Below are 14,205 nucleotides of genomic sequence, written 5' to 3'. Positions count from 1 at the left end.
AAGATACACGGCATTCCAGGGGTAGCTACGGATGTTCAACTAGGGTACAGGGATTACAACAAGACCTACTTTGCTATGGTATAATTTGGCATAATGGTTGGCAGCGAGATTGCCACTTCGTGCTTTTCTGAGGTCCGCGTCTGTTGGCTATATGATTGGAAGTCAGACTCACTCAAAAAATATACTTTTACTGCAACAGCCATTATAAGAACACTCAAAGCGGATTTCTGCCGTCGCCGTCGCCGTGAGGTTCCGTATGACGTCAACGGCGACGAAATCGTCGCCGCGCGCCGTATGCTGTATGTTCGAGTGAAAGCGCGCAGAGCGACGCGCAGTTTCACGGGGAGCGAACGCACGGCGGAGAGCAAACCCGCGTTCTGCGCCGTGCTCCCTGAAGGGTTGCAGAATTAAGCGTCTACTTCCTCCTTTACAATCACCATATATAAACCTTTTCACAAACCGACGTTTAAGCAGCGCCATTTGCCGACGCGGGCGACGTCTAGCGTCAGAACATGTTATGCCGCCGGTTTGGACTGTGCGCCTTACGAGAGAGCAGGCCGGCTGCACTTCGGTTGTGTGATCTTCGCCGCGCATTATTTCGATTGTTTTCTTCCGTTTCGCTTGTCTTGTGCGGCTTCACTTGTTACATGTTTCACGTGCTCGCGTGAGCGCTCAGTGTGGTGTGTCATGACAACAGCAAGCCCAGCCAGTGCCAGTGGATGTGGTGTTTCGTCGTCGGTAGCGGCGGCAGCCGCGTCTGCTTCGTCGAGACCTGGCGTGATAATCAGCGGTATATTTCCTTGTTATTGCTGGGCACATGTGACCGTATTGTCGATTGAATCTGATCACCATTAGGTTTCGCGGTTGCGGATTGCCTCATTTGCGAAAGCAGGCGCGTACGTAGCTGTCGGGCAAGAACCAGGCGCCGGCGGCCCGACGACGCATGTCAGTGGTTGGTAGATATGCGGTGGTTACTCCATACGCTTCCGACGCAACTGAACAGCTCAATCATGCAAAATTTATTGGATCTGGTGCGGTGCAGTGTGCTTATAACCAAATGTCAAAACATAAGCGTGGCGATCGAGCAGCGCGGTACCTGCAGCGAACCGACGCGCGACAGTGATCACAGATGCCAGCGCAACTGATACAGTCATACAGCCCAGGTGCTAGATTTTTATTTTTAGTATTTAGTAGTTATTTATTTATACATACTGTCAATCCCAATATGGATTATAACAGGACTTGTTATAAAGAGATATTTGTTTACCTATTTTTTACGTTTGTTTACCTGGAATGGCTTTTCTTTCGAATGTCTAAATTTGGAACAAGCTTCGCTCACGGTGAACCTTAACGTAGATCGTGCGCGAAGTTTGTATTGAAGATAAGGCGTTCGGAAGGAATTGTTCATCTGCGCCATCTCTGAAGCGAAATGATCCAATAATATTGCAGGGTTAGGGCCATCTCTGCTCTTTCTCTAGTTTCTGTGCAATGTTCATAATAAAGTAATGTCGAGTCTCAACAATTGTCGAATAAATACATATGCATATGAGTGTAAACCACTACTGACCGTGAGTGAAAAGCGCTTAGTGGTCAGCGAAGCGGTCACTGCACGCACGTAAGTATTTCACTTGATCGACTGTGCGAATAATTTATTTTTTTCGTTACTGTTATTCTTGCAAGCATGATGCTATTGTCCGCGCGTACCCATGCGAATACCATTTTTTACGTTCTAACTTGCGCGGGCTCATTTAGCGCATTTCTACGCCATGCACAGTTAGCGCATTACGGTTCCCGAACTCTAGCACTGGTGCTAGGCCGCGCTTGATGAGGTTGACACGTTCGTTTTTGCATTCTCTTGCTGCCCAAGCACATAGACAACGCTCAAAGATGGGTGAGCTCGATGCAGCACCACACTGTTGAAGTTATTAACTTATGGGCAGGGCCGCGCAGGGTGCGTGTGAACGCAGAGACAATGTTTTTGTAGACACAGGGTCTGCATACATCTTCCATAGGACACGATTTTTTCAGATAGTTGCGAAGTGTATTTACCGACTAGTTCTCTCGCAGAGTGCTTCAATTTGTCCTATACCGGTGTCACACGGCCACTTTTGATAGCGATCGAGAACGATCTGGATCGGAATGTTCGACCGCGATTGGCTCCCTTCCGCAGATTGAGCAAAGAAGCCAATCGCGACCAAGAAATTTGACCCAGATCGGCCTCGATCACGATCAAAAGTGCGCCGTGTGGCCCCCGTATTAGGCACTGGAATGAAGTCGTGTTTGAAAGAATAACAAATGTATCCTCTGCCACTACATACGAGAAAATATTGCATCGAAGAGCTGACAATTCTCGCAACCTATTGTGAAATGTGCCGAAAAAGGTTTACCAAAATGCGTTATTTTACTAATGTGTGCATTGGTTCACATTAGACTGGAATGCCAAGTCCTCAGGTGGTGCAGGAAACCGGCGAAACGTGAACATATCACATCGGCAGTGGTCTCGCGGAGTGCTGTGTTGTGGACACACTTAGTCCCCAAAATCGTTATTTTTCGCTTGTTGTTTGTGCACCCATAAACTGCACAGTGCTGGCCTGTAGGCTTTTGATGAGTATATATGTCATTACTTACGAGCGTAAGTCATTCGTGACAAAAATAAACGGAAACATCGAAGGAAAGCTACCACTCAGCAATGCAAGCGCAAGGCAAGCTCACAGTCCAGACCGAGCAGGCAACACTGATACATACTCTCCACGCCAGACCGTCGGAAGCGCCCTCGTGAAAACGTCTATATATATATATATATATATATATATAGAGAGAGAGAGAGAGAGAGAGAGAGAGAGCAAACGCGACTTCTTCCCTCGCGCGAGAGGCCGTCGGGGGACGGGAAGGAAGGAGGGGAGGCGACGTTTAGCTGTGGCACCAAATGCGTAATTTTGTGAAAACGCTGCGAGGCAGGAAGGTGGTAAAGACTTCAGACGCTGCTCGACGAGTGTCCCGTTCGGATCTCGTCGAAAACCTCCGAGCCGCCCCCAAAGGCACCGGCAACAGTCACCAACGCCATGAGCGTTCGGTGCGAGCGCGGGCAAAACTCTGACGGCGTCGACAACAATTCGGCGCGTTGCTGGTGCTGCTACATGTCCAAGTTTATACAGCTCATAAAACTGCTATCCTTACTCCCTATAGCTGTCTACTAATTTGCTATCGCAATTGATGCTTCACCTTTCGGGTGAAACTGCGACATTTTTCGTTTGTCATCATTCTTTATCAAACTATCAAAATTATACTCAGCCGGGCTCACTCAGACAGAGACGCAACAATATTCCGCTCAACCGGGCTCATTTGGACTCGAACGCATCAAAATTCTACGCAGCCAGGCTCAATTAGAGACAGAACCATCAAAATTATACTAATTCGAACTCACTCGGACTCAGACTCACGAAGACCAGGCTCAGCCTAGGTCATTCGTAGTCCCGCTTATCAGAATCACACTTACGCAGGCACCACGTAGACTCACAGGTTTAAAGTTCTGGGGATTCTATTGATTTACGCAATTACGGACACACATGCAAACGGAATAATGGGATCACACTCCATTAAATCTCATGGAATCGCCCACTTGTTCTTTTGATTCGAACTAAATGCTTATAGATCATGCGAATTACCCACTAACGCACTAACATAATTGATACAGAGCAAGGTCAGAGCTCACTTGAAAGTCATGTTCGCACTCCCGTCTTAGAACCAGCAATGCAACGCACTCACTTGCACAGTCTTTTTTTGTTCCCATCCGACGCACTCGTTCATATATGTATGTGTGTGTGCATGTGTGTGCGTGTGTGCGCGTGCGTGCGTGCGTGTGTCTGTGTGTAACGTCTGATGCAAGAGATGTGCCGTGGCTGAGACGCCACACTTTTATTGCGATAGCAATTATATGGACACTCAAAAGCAGATTTCTGCCGTCGGCGTCGCCGTCGCCGTGAGGTTCCGTATGACGTCATTTGGAGAAGAAATCGTCGCCGCGCGCCGAACGCTGTATGTGCGAGTGAAAGGGCGCGAGGGGCGCGTCTTTCACGGGGAGTGAACGCACGGCGGAGAACAAACGCGCGTTCCGCGCCGTGCTCGCTTAAGGGCTGCAGAAGTAGGCGTCTCTTTTCTCCTTTACAATCACCATATATGTAGAGCAAACGCACCTTCTTCCGACGCGCGAGAAGCCGTGGGGGAGGGGGAGGGAAGGGAGGCGACGTTTAGCTGCGGCACCAAGTGCCTATTTATATCACAGGCTCCGGCAACAGTCACCAACGCCGCACGCATTTTGAGCGAACGCGGGCAAAACGCCGATGGCGTCGACAACAGTTCTGCGTGTTGCCGATGCTGCTGCATGTCCAAGTTTATACAGCTGATAAAGCTAATATCATTACTCCGTATAGCTCTCTACAAGTTTGCTATCGCAATTGATGCTTCGGCTTTCAGGTGAAACTGCGATTTTTTTATTCTAAAGCACCCGCAGTTCTTTGTCGGCTGCTTCTCCAGCCACCACGTTCTTCAATCGTCACACGTTTCCCCCTCCCCGTGAGAAAGTCTCAGTTCGGAAGGTGCAAAATGACGCTGCAATTTGCTGACGTGAATACTGCAGCTGTATCTGCCTAAAGGCACTACTGAACGGTTGATCTCGTAATTCGCCGGTGATAGCCTGCATGTAATCTCGTAAGGACGTTCGAATGTGTAGCTGTCCGGTGACGTCTGTAGCATATCTCTGGTGGGCGAGGCTCGCTGCAGCGTGCCTGGCGATACATGAGTGCCCCGCGCATGAGTACATCAAGTGTTACAGCTTGTGCCATGCCCACAAATGAATTCTTGGTTGAGGCATCATGTAGCACTGGCCGATTGGATTACTTTTGACGTCTTTAGGGCCCGAATGGTACATGGTGTGGCCAATACTTGTTTCATGATTGTGATTTGTCATGTACTTTTGGCCTCGATTCACTTGTCACATGATGCCTCCCTCTTGAAGGTTCTTTGCACGATCTTGCTGAGAAATGATTTGTGTGCTTCTTGTCGTAATGCGTGACGTCACCGCTGAGGTCTTGACGACCAAAACCGTCCTCGGCGACGTTACTGTCCGAGAAAGCTTTGTATTCATTGAGTTCGCTTCGCGTTGACGCCTTTCTTGTCGCATCTATGCTTTCGACGACATTCTCTGCTGTCGTCTGTTTCGACGTTGTCGTGAAGGTCGCTGAAGTTGTTTTATTGCGATAGCAATTATAAGGACACTCCAAGCGCATTTTCGCCGTCGTCGTCTACGTCGTCGTCGCTGTGCTGTTCCGTATAAAATCCAACGATGATAAAATCGTCGCCGTGCCTTGTGTGTGCGAGTGAAAGCGTGCGAGGGTGAGCCGGCAACCGCGGCTTAATCTCGCGCACGCGACAGAGGAAGGCGGCCGGAAGCGCAGGCTTTTCGTTCAGGCGCGAGGAACGGGTAGGAGGCGACGGAGATGGGAGGGAGGGTGTGTTCGGCTTACGCGGCTGCTGCTCACGGAGTTATCTTGAAAGCGATCTGCGACGCGGCTGAAGTGTGCGCCCGCGGCAGCCTCATCTTCAAAGCGATCTGCGATGGGCCAAAGGGCATTCGCCGAGTGCCGTTTGCTCCCTATGCGCTGCGCTTACGACGTTTTGTTCGCGTTGAAGCGAGAGCCAGCGCGAAGGCCAGTTTGCTCGCTGCCGATGGCGCGTTTTCTCACTCCAGCGTTTTGACGAGCTCCCGCGGTCATCGAGCGAGATGTGTTCATGTTTACCTGCGCGCACGTGACACTGTGCTTGTTTACTTAATTAGTAAGCGAATATTTAATACTTTATATGGCGGATAAAACTCCTATCCTTACTTCGTATAGCTGTCTACTAATTTGCTATCGCAATCGAGGCTTCGCTTTTCGGGCGAAACTGCGACTTTTTTATTTAAAGTTTCTGATGTTGATCATTGTGATATTGCTGCGACAGTAGCTGCAGTAGCGGATCTATCCAAAGAAACATATGATTGCTTGCGCAAATTAATGTGGGGATCAATGGGTAACTGGTACACCACTTTTTTTGTGAGACTTGTCTTGGTGTGAGTGAAGTGTTGCCCGACTCCTCAGAATATTCTTCCGAGGCGACGGCAATAGCATTCACAATGGACGCTTGAATAATTTCCCAGCGCGAAATGGTGTTTTGCGCCTGCGACGCTTCTGCAATCGCAGCGGCTTGATGAGGTGTAGTCCGCCGAAGAAAGCTTGAAAGTCGCGAAGCAGCTTGATCACCAGATGCATGTGGCACCAAATTGTCCTCGCCTTGAAATGTACGTGTGTTGACGCTGGCGTTTGTGTTGTGGTTTTGTCTTGGCAGAACGCAAGCTGTTTTCGCTTCGTCCGAAGAACTGATTGTTACGGTTTTTTTTTTATTCTTGTTTCCCGATACAAAAGCTTGGGTGTTCATGCAGTTTGGAATTCTTGGTGATTGTTCACCGGATGATGTTACAGCGGGTGTGGCTTGACGATGTCTTGCTAAAGAAAGGTTGCCTGTCCCGATGTCGTGATGCCGTGCTCAATCATGTAAATCATGCATTGCGGCTTGATGTTCCTTAGATGAATCATGCGACATGAAAGAGCGTTGTGTCCTGCGCTTTTGGGGTGAGCCATGGAATGCGTCAAAAGCTCCAACGACGACTTGAGCGCTGCAGCATGCTGAAGAGGTACATATTGTTGACTGAGGTGTTGTAGTCAAACGTGGTTGAATGTTCGGCTTCGAAAGAACAAATATACTGTCACGGGATGTTCTTGTAAGTACACAGGGCGTCTGACCTAAGTATAAGAAGACGGAGCAGTCTCAGCTGGACACCGATCGAGCGCGCACTACTAGTTCGTCGACTTCCTCTTTCACACTTCACCGTGCCGGCACCGATAATCTCCAGTACACTCACCCCCCGCACAGAAAGAAGCCATCCTGGTGACCTAGGGAAAAGACAGCATTGGCGGATCGTAACATGGCTTAAGCCGTGCTACATGAACTATTTCGCGACCTCGGTAACGGCGATCAGAAGACGGCGCGAGCGCCTCGAGGACATTGTTCACGGGTGATGCTTGCTGCAGTACGCGGTACGGACCGTGGTAGTTTGACAAAAACTTAGCGGATTGGCCGGGGGAAGTAGTCGGGACCCGAAGCCAAACAAGCATTCCGGTGGAATAGCGGGCACTAGGAGCGGATGTGTCATGGCGTGATTTTTGGCGCCACTGATCTTGGGTGGTGAACGAGCGGGCTAGCTGGCGACATTCTTCAGCATAAGCAGCCTCTTCTGAAACAGGTGTCACTTCAGAAGCGTCAGGACGGTAGGTGAGAATGGTGTCCCAGAGGCAGGAAGGCTCTCGGCCATAGAGAAGAAAGACAGGAGAGAAGCCGGTGGTAGTTTGTGGGGCAGAGTTATAGGCGTAAGAGACAAAAGCAAGAAGCCAGTCCCAATTGGAGTGATCGCCAGACACATACATCGCAAGCATGTCGCCAAGCGTACGATTAAAACGTCCCTTCATGCCGTTAGTTTGCTGATTGTAGGCGGAAGCGGTGCGGTGAACGATGTTGCACTCCTTTAGCCGGGCCGCGATGACATTGGAGAGAAAGACACGCCCATGGTCACTTAATAATTCACGTGGTGCACCGTGTCGCAGAATAAGGTGGCGAAGAAGGAAGCAAGCGACGTCTTTCGCAGTGGACGCCGGCAGCGCAGATGTTTCGGCGTACCGTGTGAGGTGGTCTACGGCAACAATGATCCACCGGTTACCGTCCGGAGTGCTTGGAAGGGGGCCATAGAGATCAATTCCAACACGGTCGAATGGTCGAGCCGGGCAGGGTAAAGGTTGCAGGGGACCTGCAGAGCTCTGAGAAGGGGTCTTGCGGCGTTGACACGTAGCGCATGAATGGACGTACTGGCGAACGAATCTGTACATGCCTCGCCAGTAGAATCGAAGACAAAGACGGGAATACGTTTTGAAGACGCAGGCGTGGCCACATTGGGGGTCATCGTGGAAAGCGGCACATATGTGTGGGCGCAGATGACGGGGAATAACGAGCAGCCATCGACGGCCGTCGGTGAGGTAATTCCGTAGATACAAAAGGTCGTCGCGGATGACAAAGTGATGTGCTTGACGACGCACGGCGCGTGAGAGAGACCCAGGTGAGCGGTGAGACAGGAAGTCCAGCAGTAGAGAGATCCGGGGATCTTTACGCTGCTCGGCCGGCATGTAGTTGATGCTAAGAGCTGACAAATCGCAGGTGGGAGTTAAGGAGCAAACAGAGGCACGAGGTAGCGGAGAAGGGGGTAGGGCGTCGGCATCTGAATGTTTGTGTCCAGAGCGATAAATGACACGTATGTCATACTCTTGAAGCCGTAAGGCCCAACGAGCGAGCCGGCCACTGGGATCTCTCAAGGACGATAACCAGCATAAGGCATGGTGATGAGTGACAACGTCAAACTGACGGCCGTCAAGGTAAGTACTAAATTTGCCGATTGCCCAAACAATCGCCAAACATTCTTTTTCCGTCACAAAATAGTTGGATTCTGCCTTCGGTAGGCTGCGGCTGGCATATGCGACAACGTACTTTTCAAAGCCATCTTTGCGTTGGGCGAGAATGGTGCCAAGTCCGACACCGCTAGCATCCGTATGTATATAACTAGGCGCATTGTGGTCGAAGTGGCGCAGTACTGGAGGGGACGTGAGGAGCCGGCGGAGCCTCATAAATGAGTCGTCACACTCGGAGTTCCGAGCCGACAGGTCTGACGTGCCATTAAGAAGCTGCGTCAATGGAGCGATGATCAAGGCAAAATTACGAATGAAACGCCGGAAATACCAAGACAAACCGATGAAGCTCCGTAGTTCTTTTAGAGTAGTGGGCTTGGGGTACTCAGCAACGGCGCGAAGTTTAGCATGATCAGGCAGAATTCCCTCTTTCGCGACGACGTGGCCTAGGATCGTAAGCTCACGGGCAACAAAATGACATTTTTTTCAAATTGAGTTGCAACCCAGCTGACGTGTGACAGGCAAGAACCTGCTCAAGGCAGGAGAGATGCGTATCAAAATTCGTAGAAAATACCACAATGTCGTCTAAGTAGCAAAGGCATGTCTGCCATTTAAGACCCCTGAGAATGGCGTCCATCATTCTTTCAAAAGTTGCAGGTGCATTGCAAAGGCCGAAAGGCATTAGATTGAACTCGTATAATCCATCAGTAGTTACAAAAGCCGTTTTTGGACGGTCGGCTTCAGCCATCGGCACTTTCCGGTACCCGGAGCGCAGATCCAGCGAAGATAAGAACTCAGCTCCCTGTAGGCAATCCAGGGCGTCGTCGATGCGCGGTAGGGGATAGACATACTTGAGGGCAATCTTGTTGAGTCGGCGACAATCGACGCAAAACCTGATTGCGCCATCCTTTTTCCGCACCAGCACGACCGGAGACGCCCAAGGACTGTGGGAGGGCTGGATCACACTTCGTTTCAGCATGTCGTCAACGTGTTCGTCAATGACACGGCGTTCGGCTGCGGAAACATGGTATGGACGTTGGCGCAGCGGAGCTTGGTGACCGGTGTCAATACGGTGAACAACCGCTCATGTACGCCCCAAGGAAGGTTGGCTGAAGTCATAGGAAGCGCGGAAACGTTCAAGAAGTTCAACAAGTTCACTGCGTTGAGCGGGCATAAGCGCGTCGTCAACGGTATACAAGAAAACATCGGAGGAACGCGAGGCTGGTGCGGTAGCAGAAGTGACGGCACCGATAGGCAGTGGCGACCTATCGGAAGGTAGGTCAAATGGACTAATGACGTAAAGAGTGTCGCGACGCCCCACCCATTCACCGTGTAAATACGAGAGTTGAAGGGCAGGGAAATGGATTGCACGCATAAATGGCAGCGGAACCATCGGTGAGTGTGACGACTGCAAAACGGAGTAGAAGGTTCCGTCGATGCCCACAACCTTGAGATGGCGTAAAAAGAGCTGTCGTGGCGGGGGGCAGAGTCAAAAGAGACGAGCACCAAGGCGGCAGAAAAAGAAGAGATAATGACGTCAGCGGTGACGACCACTTTAGGAGAACGGTTCGGGAGGTCGACGGTAGTGTCACGGAACGGAGACAAAGGCAGATGCGCACGAGCGCAGTCGACAGCAGCATGATGTGCAGAAAGAAAATCCCAACCCAGAATAACGTCATGCGAAGCACGGCATAGAACGACGAATTCTACAAAATACAGTTCATCCTGAATTATAACACGAGCGGTACATGCGGCCGAAGGCTTGACTTGCTGCGAGCTTGCCGTGCGTAGGGAAATACCTGGTACAGGAATTGTCACTTTCTTGAGTTTGCGGCAGAGGTCTTCACTTATGACAGAAACGGCAGCCCCTGTATTGAGAAGTGCTGTTGTCGCCACGCTTTCGACAAGTACTGCGATTTCGTTAGTAGGAGAAAGATGAGGCCTTGAAAATTTCGACGATGGCGCAGTTCTTCCCTCGGGAACTGCGGCTGTCAGTTTCTTCCTTACCAGAGCTGGAACGGCGAAGCATGGGTGAAAGGGAACAGCGGCGAGGAGATGGAGACCGACGAGAGTTGAAGGTGGCGCGACGACAATACGAGTCCGAGGGATCAGGGATAGAACGATGCGAAGGCTCTTGGGGAAGGTAGCCGAGGTTCGGCGCGTCACGACGAAAGTAAAGTCCACGGCGGCGACAGAAACGCGCAACATGTCCCGGAATACCGCATGCGCGAGAGATAGGGCGGTTGTCCGGAGTACGCCAAGGGTTAAGAGAAGGTCCGGAAGGCGATAAGGGCACGTGGACCGGGCGTACCGGAAGTGGCGACGAGTAGAAACTAGCGGCGGGTCGGGAGGTAGGAGGCATCGGTCGCGGAGGAGGTCGGTTTAGAGCGGCAGCGTAAGTCAGAGGTGCAGTCACAGGCGGCCGTGGAGAGGGAGGTGGGAGCGCCTGAGAAACTTGTGCTTGGATCACACGACGGAGCGACGGTTCTAGTGTGGAAGCAGGCTCATCAACACACGCCACAAGAGATAGCTGGCGAGCCACTTCTTCCCGAATGTATTGCTGAATCTGCGGCATCAAGCCGGAGAGATCAGCGATAAGGAATCCAGGATCCAAAGCTGAGAGGTCCGCGGATTGCAAACTGGTGCGACGGGTGGAAAAGCGCTGCTTGCGCAGCTCGTCGAAGCTTTGACATAGCTCAATTACTTGTGCACCTGTTGTAGGGTTCTTGGCCACGAGCATATGGAAGGCATCGTCGTCTATGCCTTTCATAATGTGCCTTATCTTACCGGCATCGGTCATGGACGCATTCACGCACTTACAGAGGTCGATGACGTCCTCAATGTAGCTCGTGAAGGTTTCACCGCTTTGTTGAGCGCGACCACGCAAACGGTGTTCAGCACGGAGTCTGCGCACAACGGGACGGTCGAAGACCGAAGTGAGGGTCTCGGTGAAAGCTCACCAGGTTCTAAACTCGGCTTCGTGGTTTCTAAACCACAGATTTGGCACATCAGTTAGATAAAATATGGCGTTGGTCAGCTTGTCGGGGTCAGCCCACTTGTTATGCGCGCTAACGCGGTCATACTCTGCAAGCCAGTCCTCCACGTCGTCATCGTCGGTGCCGCTGAAGATGGCAGGGCGCTGAAGATGGCAGGGATGTACCGCACCAGAACACACGACAGCCGGAGGGGGGGGGGGGGCGGGAGCGGATTGCGAAGGGCCGGTTTCGTCGGTCATTGCGGCCGCAGATGGCAACGTATGGCTGCGGAGCTCCAGGTCGGGGAAGACGGGTACCCGCATCTCAACCAAATGTCAAGGGATGCTCTTGCAAGTCCACAGGCCGTCTGACCGAAGTATAAGAAAACGGAGCAGTCTCAGGTGGACAGCGATCGAGCGCGCACTACTAGTTCGTCGACTTCCTCTTTCACACTTCACCGTGCCGGCACCGATAATCCCTATTACAATGCGTATATATCGCGTAGTGCTCAGTGGCTTTGCTTTCGCCGCGAATGTCGCCGGCAATCTTCTCGTTTGAGCCCACTCATTAGTGCAAAGTTGCCACCGTCTGTGACTACATTGAAATACCTACCGCTGCTGAATCATGCAGCGGTCTCCATTATATACTTTGAAGCGGCTGATCCTTTTATGTTAGATTTTTTCCATCATTCCTTATATTCAAATATGTGGGTGAGGTAGAGGCGAAATGCCTCACCGGTGCCGTATTCATCGAAGTTGGCGACCATCTTCCGTTCCGACCATGGTGAAACTAGACCTTCACGAGCCCATTGTCCACTAATCAGGTGTACTTGGGCATGTCCAACGCTTCCAATGATGCGGTCATAATGCTGACCTGTGCCATTGGTGGATCTGTGCGCGTGGGGCTTATGAGGTTGGTGCTGGGTCTTTATCTTTGTATGACGAGACTAATTAGTTGCGGACGTAGAAAAAGGTGGTTGCCCGAACACTATCTTTTATTTTTCGTCTTCCTTGACTTCCATCCACCGTCCATCTGTACACCGTTATATATGTGGGATACTTGGTAGTCTTCGGAGTTTCCCGTTTTATTTGCTTATTGGCATCAAATAGTTTGTTTTTCCGTTGCTCTTATGGGCTCTGCAGCGATAACGCTTTTGGCGTGACGTCACTACCCCATACCTAATTTCTAATCTCTTCACCATTTTCAGAAAAACGAGAAACAGTGGAGCTACACTGTAGCATCTAATTCTGTTAAGGCGCTCAATAAATGTTTTGGTGGTTTTAATTTCTCTTTGCAAAGTAATGCCTGCCTTTTGATATTTAACAAACCGTAAAGGACATGCGTAGTTGCCGTCTAGAAAACATGTCCTTTAAAAAAATAGATGAATGTCCCAACGCATTCACTTGCAGAACACAATTATTTTCAGACATACTCACGACCGGGTCGATGACGCACTGACGCACCAGGTCGATGACGCACAACATATTTTTCATGTACGCTTACCAAGATTCGCGATAAACATTACTTCACAGCGTGGTAAGATTTCTAATGTCAACTGCGCCAGGGGCGAGATAGAATGGAGGAACCGAATGCATGTTAACCTTTTTCGACATCCCCGTTCGTGCTTACTTTTGAGTTGACGTTCAATGGCTCTATTGCTTAAGAGCGTTGATCAGAAAGCCACCTACTTCAATATTGACTTCGTCTTGCCTGGGTGAGTGCATTCTTGGGGCGGAATAATGATACAATCACCGTAGTTGCTGGTGTTTTGCACGCTGCATTGCCTTCTGCAGTATTGCGACCAGGGGTCCAAAGCTGTGAGATAGTCGTTCGCCGTGGAAGAGTGAGGGAACCTGGGGCGGGCCCTGACGTTTTAGGCACACGTTTATAGTGTCGCAACGTCAAAAACAGAGGTGGCACAGCCCTCATCAAGAGGAATAGCATCAGCTCGCCTTTTTAATACCGAGCGCTATTGCGACTTCTTCGCCGCGCTTTGATAGAAACGCTGATGCCTGCTCGCATAGTTCTCCTCTTCATCGGAGTACAGGTGCGGCATTTGCGTCCCTCCGAAGGAAGCATCGTCCCGAATCGCAACTTAAGCATATGAGGTCGGTGTGCAAAGGGTACAAAGTAACGCACGCAAAACAAAAAAAAAACAGAAAAGAACAAACGAAACTTTCTTCAACAGATACGGCTTCATCCACACCACATGCACCACTTCGGGTAAGTGCTTGCGGCGACTGGAGCTACTGTCACTGCCAGGGACGATCGCGTAGGTTACGTCGCTAAGGCGTCGGATCACTCTGTACGGCCCAAAGTACCGTCCTAGCAGTTTTTCGGAAAGTCCACGGCGGCGTATGAGTATCGAAACCGATACTTTATCACCGGTAGTGTAGAGAACAGGACTGTGTCGAAGATGGTACCGTTTTGCATCTTGGTCATGCTGATAGAAGATACGTACGTGGGGAAGCTGTCTGGCTTCTTCGGCGCGCTGAGTAAGTTCGACAACGTCGGTAGGTATGTCGTCACACTCGTGCGGCAGCATGGCTCCAACGTCGTGACTTCGCGACCGTGGACCAAGCTGAAGGGTGTCATTCGAGCAGTTTCTTCTCGAGCGCTATTGTATGCGCAAGTTACGTAAGACAAAATCTGATCTCAGTTCTTGTGTTCCACGTCGACGTACATGC

The sequence above is a fragment of the Dermacentor silvarum genome, chromosome 4, assembly GCF_013339745.2.
Source record: "Dermacentor silvarum isolate Dsil-2018 chromosome 4, BIME_Dsil_1.4, whole genome shotgun sequence".
Taxonomy (NCBI): domain Eukaryota; kingdom Metazoa; phylum Arthropoda; class Arachnida; order Ixodida; family Ixodidae; genus Dermacentor; species Dermacentor silvarum.
Note: the sequence above shows the minus strand (reverse complement) of the source record.